The sequence below is a fragment of the Scylla paramamosain genome, chromosome 8 (assembly GCF_035594125.1).
Source record: "Scylla paramamosain isolate STU-SP2022 chromosome 8, ASM3559412v1, whole genome shotgun sequence".
Lineage (NCBI taxonomy): Eukaryota > Metazoa > Arthropoda > Malacostraca > Decapoda > Portunidae > Scylla > Scylla paramamosain.
Genome location: NC_087158.1, coordinates 15997040 through 16004539, shown reverse-complemented (window position 1 = coordinate 16004539; position 7500 = coordinate 15997040).

Genomic DNA, 7500 nt, shown 5'->3' with positions numbered 1-7500 from the left:
TCTTTCTTTTTATCATGTCCTTATTCATGTCTGTATTTAATTTTATCATTTCATCTTTTTTTTTTATGGTTTTTATATATTTTTTTCTATCCCTATTCATGTGTATCTATTCCTCTATTCTTTTCACTCACGGCCTTTTCTATTTTTTTCTTCTTTTATGGTTCTGTATTTTCATTGTTTTGTCCTTACTCATATCCTTTTATTCTTCTTTTTCTTTCTAATGTTTTTTTTATCCTTCTGTCCTTATTCTGTCCTTACTTTTCTCCTTTCCCACATACTTCAATTCCTGTTTTTTTCTAGTTTTTCCTCATGTCTGTCTCTCATTTTCATCGTTCTGTTCTTACTCATATCTTTTTTTTATTTTTCTTTCCTTATTCATCTTTTTTTTTATTCTGTTGTCTTTCTTCTTTCCCTTATTTTTGTCTCTTTCCATATACTTTAATTTCTGTTTTTGTCTTCTCTCTCTCTTCCTACTCATGTCTGTCTCTGAAGCAGCCTTCCACACATTTGTTCTATCGCTGCTCTTCTTCCTTTCTGTCCTCATGCTTAAGTCCCCCTCCTAATCCTACTTAACAGTCTCTTTCCTTTCCTGGAAGTCCTCTAGTGTCCCTTTACCGCCCTCATTTTCTCCTCAAGGCCCCGTCCTACCTTCCTCTGCCATGTAGTTGCTCTCAGTGTATTTTATAAACATATTTTTCCCCTTGAAACAGGTACGTGAGAAGCGTTTCCTTTATATAGTTTCAGGACAGTTTTTCCAGAAGTTTTTTTTTATTTCGTTTTATTTTGTTTTATTTTGTCGCCGTCTTGTCAAACTCGCTCGAAATTCAGCGTCTTTCTGAGCCGCACCCATTACAACCATGTCTTCTTTCACTAAACCCATAAACCTGTTCTTAGGTCCTCATCTCTCTTTCCTGCCGGGTAGATCCATCTTCAGCATCCTCCTCTCCACACACACACACACTCCTCGTCCCTGCTCTTGACACGCCCACACCATCTCTCTCGCGCCTCTCCAGCCTTGTCCCCAAACCGACGCACAGCACATATAATCCCACTCTGCCGCCTGTATTTATCTGGGTGTGGGCAGTTAGTCTTGCGATGTCACTGTGGTGCGTCACTCTGTCCTAATTTAGAGTTATTTTTTGTTTCTGCAAACTCACAATATTTTCGTGTAGTCATTCCACCAGATTCATGTTCCTTAAAAAAAAAAATGCGTTACGAGCCTCAAAACTAAAAGAAAAATTCCCCACTTTTTTTCTGTAGTCATTCAGATTAATTTTCCTTTACATATGTGAAAGCTAAAAAATTTTTCCCCGTTGTGCCAGACCATGCAGAATATTTTCCCTCAAAACTCACGAGTGCACCGGCCCCCTAAAAAATCGCATCCGCAGCACGAGGGGCCCACGTGCTTGTAATTCGAGAGAAAATATTGAAATCAAACATCACCTGGCGAGGGTAAACTGTGGCGAGTGTTGGCCCGCCGTGAGTGTTCCTTCCTGGGGCGAGGGGGATGACCTAAGGGGGAGGGGAGAAAACTTGACCTTTAAAGAGGACAGGGGAGAAGTGGGAAGAGTGGGAGGAATTTTGGGAGTGGAAGGAACCTTGCGGGTGTTGGAGGACAGAAACTTGGAAGGAAGGAAAGTTGTGGAGAGTATAAGAGGAAATGGGAAGAGTAAGAGCCTGGGAATGGGAGGAACCATAAGTGTTTGAGCGGGAGGAATCTTGGGAGTGGGGAGAGAACCATCGGCGTAGAGGGCAGAAAACTTGACCTTTGTAGGGGATGGAGAGAGATGGGGACGGGAAGAGAAACATTGGTAAGTAGGCAGGGAGAGAGGATAGCGCTCCTGAACCCTTAGGAAAATCTAGGGAAAGGGAGAAGGAAGGTCAGAGGGAAGCATCTGTAGAGGAAAGGTGAGAAGAAATACCTACATAGCGAAGGTGACTGGAAAGTGAGAAGGAAGTGAGGGGAAGGTGAGTGCAAGATAAGAGGAAGAGCGATAGGAAAGATTTAAGGGAAGAGAGAGAGAGAGAGAGAGAGAGAGAGAGAGAGAGAGAGAGAGAGAGAGAGAGAGAGAAAGCATACAGAAAGCGAAGGCGAGAGAAAACGTGAGAATAAAATGCTGAATATGGAAGAAAAAAGAAGAGAAGGGGGGTTATTTCAAACAGAGGAGAATAAACAGGAAATGAGGGAAGCACTAGAAGAACATCTGATCTATCAAGGTTAGTGGAAGAAAGGAAGTGAGCCAATGGAAGGAAAAGGCAGGAAGGGAGAGACAGAGGACAGTACAAAGGAATACCTGTAGAGAGACGAGGAAGTGAGGACAAAATCACCTGGGGGAAGGGGAGGATATTCGAGGGTAACTAAATTTTCATGTTCAACTTTACCCAACATGAAATGCGTGGTGTACTGTTGGAAGGGGAGATGTGAGGAGGGAAGCTTATGAGGTGAGGAAGGAAGGGAAGCGAGGGAAGAGTATACCACTGCACTTTTTTTTTTTTTTCTTTTTCGTTCTCTTTCTTTTATTTGACCTGAAGTGTTTACGTGTATTGTACTGCATTGTTCGGTGGACCTCCTGTATTTGTCAGAAGCTGTGATATAAAGGAAGATGAATTAGGGCAAGCAAGGAAAGTGAACAGCGCTAGACATTTCTCTCTCTCTCTCTCTCTCTCTCTCTCTCTCTCTCTCTCTCTCTCTCTCTCTCTCTCTCTCTCTCTCTCTCTCTCTCTCTCTCTCTCTCTCTCTCTTGGTCGTTTTTTTTATTCGACTTGAAATGTTTACGTACTACATTGTACATATTGTTTGATCAACTTCACTTTTTTTTCGAAACTGTAGCTGTAAAGATGAAATATGGAAATTACTAGAGCAGGCAAGACTATATATTTTTTTTTCTTTCGATTTATCTTGCTTGACTTTATATGTGTAAGCATATTATTGTATTATTTTGTTCAATGGATCTCATATTTTTTCTTTTTTTTTAAGTTGTGATTATAAAGAGGCAATATGTAAATGTGGTAGAGTGAGCAAGGGAAGGGAACAGCATCTGACTTTTATTCCGTGTTCGATTTCTTTTATTTGACTTGAATTGCTTACGTATTGTATTGCTCGATAAACCTCATATGTTTTACGAAGTTCTGACCATAAAGAAGAAATATGTAAATGCATGAGGACAAGCAAGGAAAGGGAACAGCAACAGGCTTTTACTGTCTCGGTTCGATTGATTTTATTTGGATTGAATTTCATGGATTAATCTCATGTATCACTCGAAGATATAATTATAAAGAAATATATATATACACATTTATTCAAGAAAATCGTGACTCTTCCTTATTTTTTTCGGCGAATTTTGCAATTTGTATAATTTTGTTGATATAATTATATAACCAATTAGGAACATTATGTAATTACATTATTCGTCAGGAAGATGTTAATTTTTATTAATTGCTTATATTACAGGACGAGCAGGCTTTCAGGCACGCAGGAAGACAAACTGATAGATTGATAGATACATAAATAGATAGATGGATGGATAGAAAATGAGAGATTGACATATTGATGACTATATTCATGAATTGAACTGATTGATTGATAGATAGATAGATAGAGAGATAGATAGATAAGTAGGTAGATAAATAAACAAACTGACTGATTAACGGATCAATAGATGGATATATAAATCGAATAAATTTATAGACTGATAGATAGATAGACAAACAGACAGGCAGACAGGCAGACAGATAGATAGACAGATATATCGATAGACAGACAGATAGCTAGCTAGAGAGAGAGAGAGAGAGAGAGAGAGAGAGAGAGAGAGAGAGTAGGGGTTGGAAAGAGAGATAGACAGGGACAGAGAATACATGACAAGAACAGGCACCGGAAGACCTATTGACTTGTAACGAAGGTATCTGCGTGTCTATTTACTTCTGCTGGTGAACTGGGAAGAACAATAAATGCAGAACAATGTAGGATAGATGCAGAACAAGCGAGGAGGGGTGTGTGTGTGTGTGTGTGTGTGTGTGTGTATGTGTGTGTGTGTGTCATGGGATCGCACACACAAACAAATCAAATCCTGGACTGCTCGATTCCCAAAACTGACTGATAACAGGAAACTTTACGACTTCAAGATCCAGAGAGAGAGAGAGAGAGAGAGAGAGAGAGAGAGAGAGAGAGAGAGAGAGAGAGAGAGAGCCAATATCGGATCACTGCCAATTTCTATCGCCTCTTTGGCACTTATGTCTTCCCGCGGAGAGGAACGGAAGGGAGTAATGAAAGAAAGTGGTGACTGACAGTGATGATGATGGTGATGGTGGTTGTGATGGTGATGATGGTGATGGTGGTTGTGATGGTGATGATGGTGCTGATAATGATGGCAATGATGATGAAGAATACGAGGATGATGGTGACAATGGTGACGATGGTGATAATGAATATAATACCAGTAACACCTCAAGCCAATTTGCCGACTCTTTTTTACAGTAACAATTTCATCATTTTCTTATATTTTACCTCCACTTCTTCATCTTTTATTTTTTTCCGTGTGCTAAGCCAATTTATTTTCCTCAACGCCATATTTTTCCTCTTCAAATTCCGCTTCGCCATTTTCTTTTTTTCTATTTTTGCCCTTCTTGTTAAATATTTCTTCTTTTTTTCTATTTCTTCATTGCATTCATTATCTTTTTTATTTTTTATTTTCGAGTGCTTGCTTCATTACTTGCTACTATATAATACATCCTGCCTAATTATGAGCTAAGTGTCCCCTCGTTTTCCTTTCGTTATGTCCAAAACCTTTTTTCGTTCTAAGACAAATATTCCCTCATTTCCATCTGTGCTTAACGATACATCTTTTTCTCTCTCTTTCGCTTTCCTACACGCAATATTTGATGTAATTTATCTAACGTATGATAAATATTTCCTTTTTTCTCTTCCCCTTTCGACAAATATTTCCCTTTTTACTGCCTTGCGCTAAATCTCTCTCTCTCTCTCTCTCTCTCTCTCTCTCTCTCTCTCTCTCTCTCTCTCTCTCTCTCTCTCTCTCTCTCTCTCTCTCTCTCTCTCGTCGGCACCGTTTCCGTGTGACGAGGAGTCGTTAGGTGAGTGAGAGTTTTGCGTCCCCTTTGCAAGCAGCATCCCCGTCAGCATCCTTCACGCCTCTGTAGCGAAAGGGAGTGGTGTGCCGGAGTGTGCTGGGAGAAGAGGCCAAAGGGCAGTGACCTCAGGGCTGACAGGACACGAGTATTATTACTGTTCTTTTGTGTTTGGTGGTCTAGGTGCTGGTGGTGGTGGTGATGAAAGTTGTATTGTTAGGAGTAGTAGTAGTAGTTGTTGTAGTAATAGTAGTAGTAGTAGTTGTTGTTCTTGTTATTATTGTTATTGTTGTTGTTGTTGTTGGTGGTGTAGTCATAGTAGTAGTAGTAGTAGAAGAAGAAGAAGTATTAGTAGTGGTAGTGTTAATGGTGGTGGTGGTAGTAGTATTTTCTTAAATAAGAACATAAGAACATCACCAGGCTTACACGTGGCAGTCCCTGTATGAAATATACCTAAGTACCTGTTTCCACCTATCATCCCCATCCATAAATCCGTCTAATCTTCTCTTAAAGCTCCCTAATGTCTTAGCACTAAAAACTTGATTACTGAGTCCGTCCCATTCATCTACCACTCTATTTGAGAACCAATTTCTTCCTATCTCTTTCTTAAACCTAAATTTTTCAAGCTTGTACCCGTTATTTCTTGTTCTGTCCTGGATGCTGATTCTTGTTATAACCCTTATACCACTTAAAGACTTCTATCAGGTCCCCTCTTAACCTACGTCTCTCTAAAGAATGTAAATTTAACAGTTTCAGTCTCGCCTCGTAAGGAATACTCCTCGTCCCCTGTATCCTTTTAGTCATTCTCCTTTGTACTGATTCTAATAGACCTCGGAGTCCCCATCTGGGGAGGGGACCATAAATGTCCCCAGGTCGGACTGCCTTTCCGTCGACGACCCTAAGTGTCTTGACACCCCCCTCAACTTTTTCTTCATTAACTTCTGCAACATTCGCGGTCTAAGATCTAATTTTCAATCTGTAGAACACCACCTCTCCTCTTCTAAACCTCATCTTCTTTTCCTCACTGAAACTCAGGTGTCTGAAGCAACTGACAGTAGCCCCTTTTCTGTTCCCTCCTACTTTCTCTATCCTCATTTTCAATCCAAAGCTGGATGCTGCGTTTATGTGCGCAATGACTTAACCTGCTCTCGTGCCCACGCTCTTGAATCTTCCGAGTTTTCCACAATCTGGCTACGACTACAGAGTCATTCTCATACTAAATTTATCTGTGCTGTATACCTCTCTCCTAACTCCTATGACTATAAGAAATTCTTTGACTACTTAACTTCCAAAGTGGAGCACATTCTGACCCTCTTCCCTTTTGCAGAGATCTCCATTCTTGGAGACTTCAATGTTCACCACCAGCTTTGGCTTTCCTCTCCCTTCACTGACCATCCTGGTGAACTAGCCTACAACTTTGCTATCCTCCATGACCTAGAGCAATTGGTGCAACACCCTACTCGTATTCCTGACCGTCTTGGAGATACGCCCAACATTCTTGACCTTTTCCTGACCTCTAATCCTTCTGCTTATACTGTCACCCTTTCTTCTCCGTTGGGCTCCTCCGATCACAATCTCATATCTTTATCTTGTCCTATCACTCCAATCCCTCCTCAGGATCCCCCTAAGCGAAGGTGCCTCTGGCGTTTTGCCTCTGCTAGTTGGGGGGACCTGAGGCGGTATTTTGCTGATTTTCCTTGGAATGACTACTGCTTCCGTGTCAGAGACCCGTCTTTGTGTGCTGAGTGCATAACAGAGGTGATAGTGTCCGGCATGGAGGCGTACATTCCTCACTCTTTTCTCGTCCTAAACCTTCTAAACCTTGGTTTAACACAGCTTGTTCTCGTGCTATACATGATAGAGAGGTGGCCCACAAAAGGTACTTAAGCCTTCCTTCACCAGAATCTCATGCACTTTATATTTCTGCCCGGAACCATGCCAAGTCTGTTCTCCAACTAGCCAAAAACTCCTTCATTAACAGAAAATGTCAAAACCTTTCAAGATCTAACTCCCCTCGTGATTTCTGGCATCTAGCCAAAAATATCTCCAATAACTTTGCTTCTTCTTCTTTCCCTCCTCTACTTCAACCAGATGGCACCACTGCTATCACATCTATTTCTAAAGCTGAACTCTTTGCTCAAACCTTTGCTAAAAACTCTACCTTGGACGATTCTGGGCTTGTTCCTCCCTCTCCTCCACCCTCTGACTACTTCATGCCTCGTATTAAAATTCTTCGTAATGATGTTTTCCATGCCCTCGCTGGCCTAAACCCTCAGAAGGCTTATGGACCTGATGGGGTCCCTCCTATTGTTCTCCGAAACTGTGCCTCCGTGCTTGCACCTTGCCTAGTCAAACTCTTTCAGCTATGTTTGTCAACATCTACCTTTCCTTCTTGCTGGAAGTTTGCCTACATTCAAC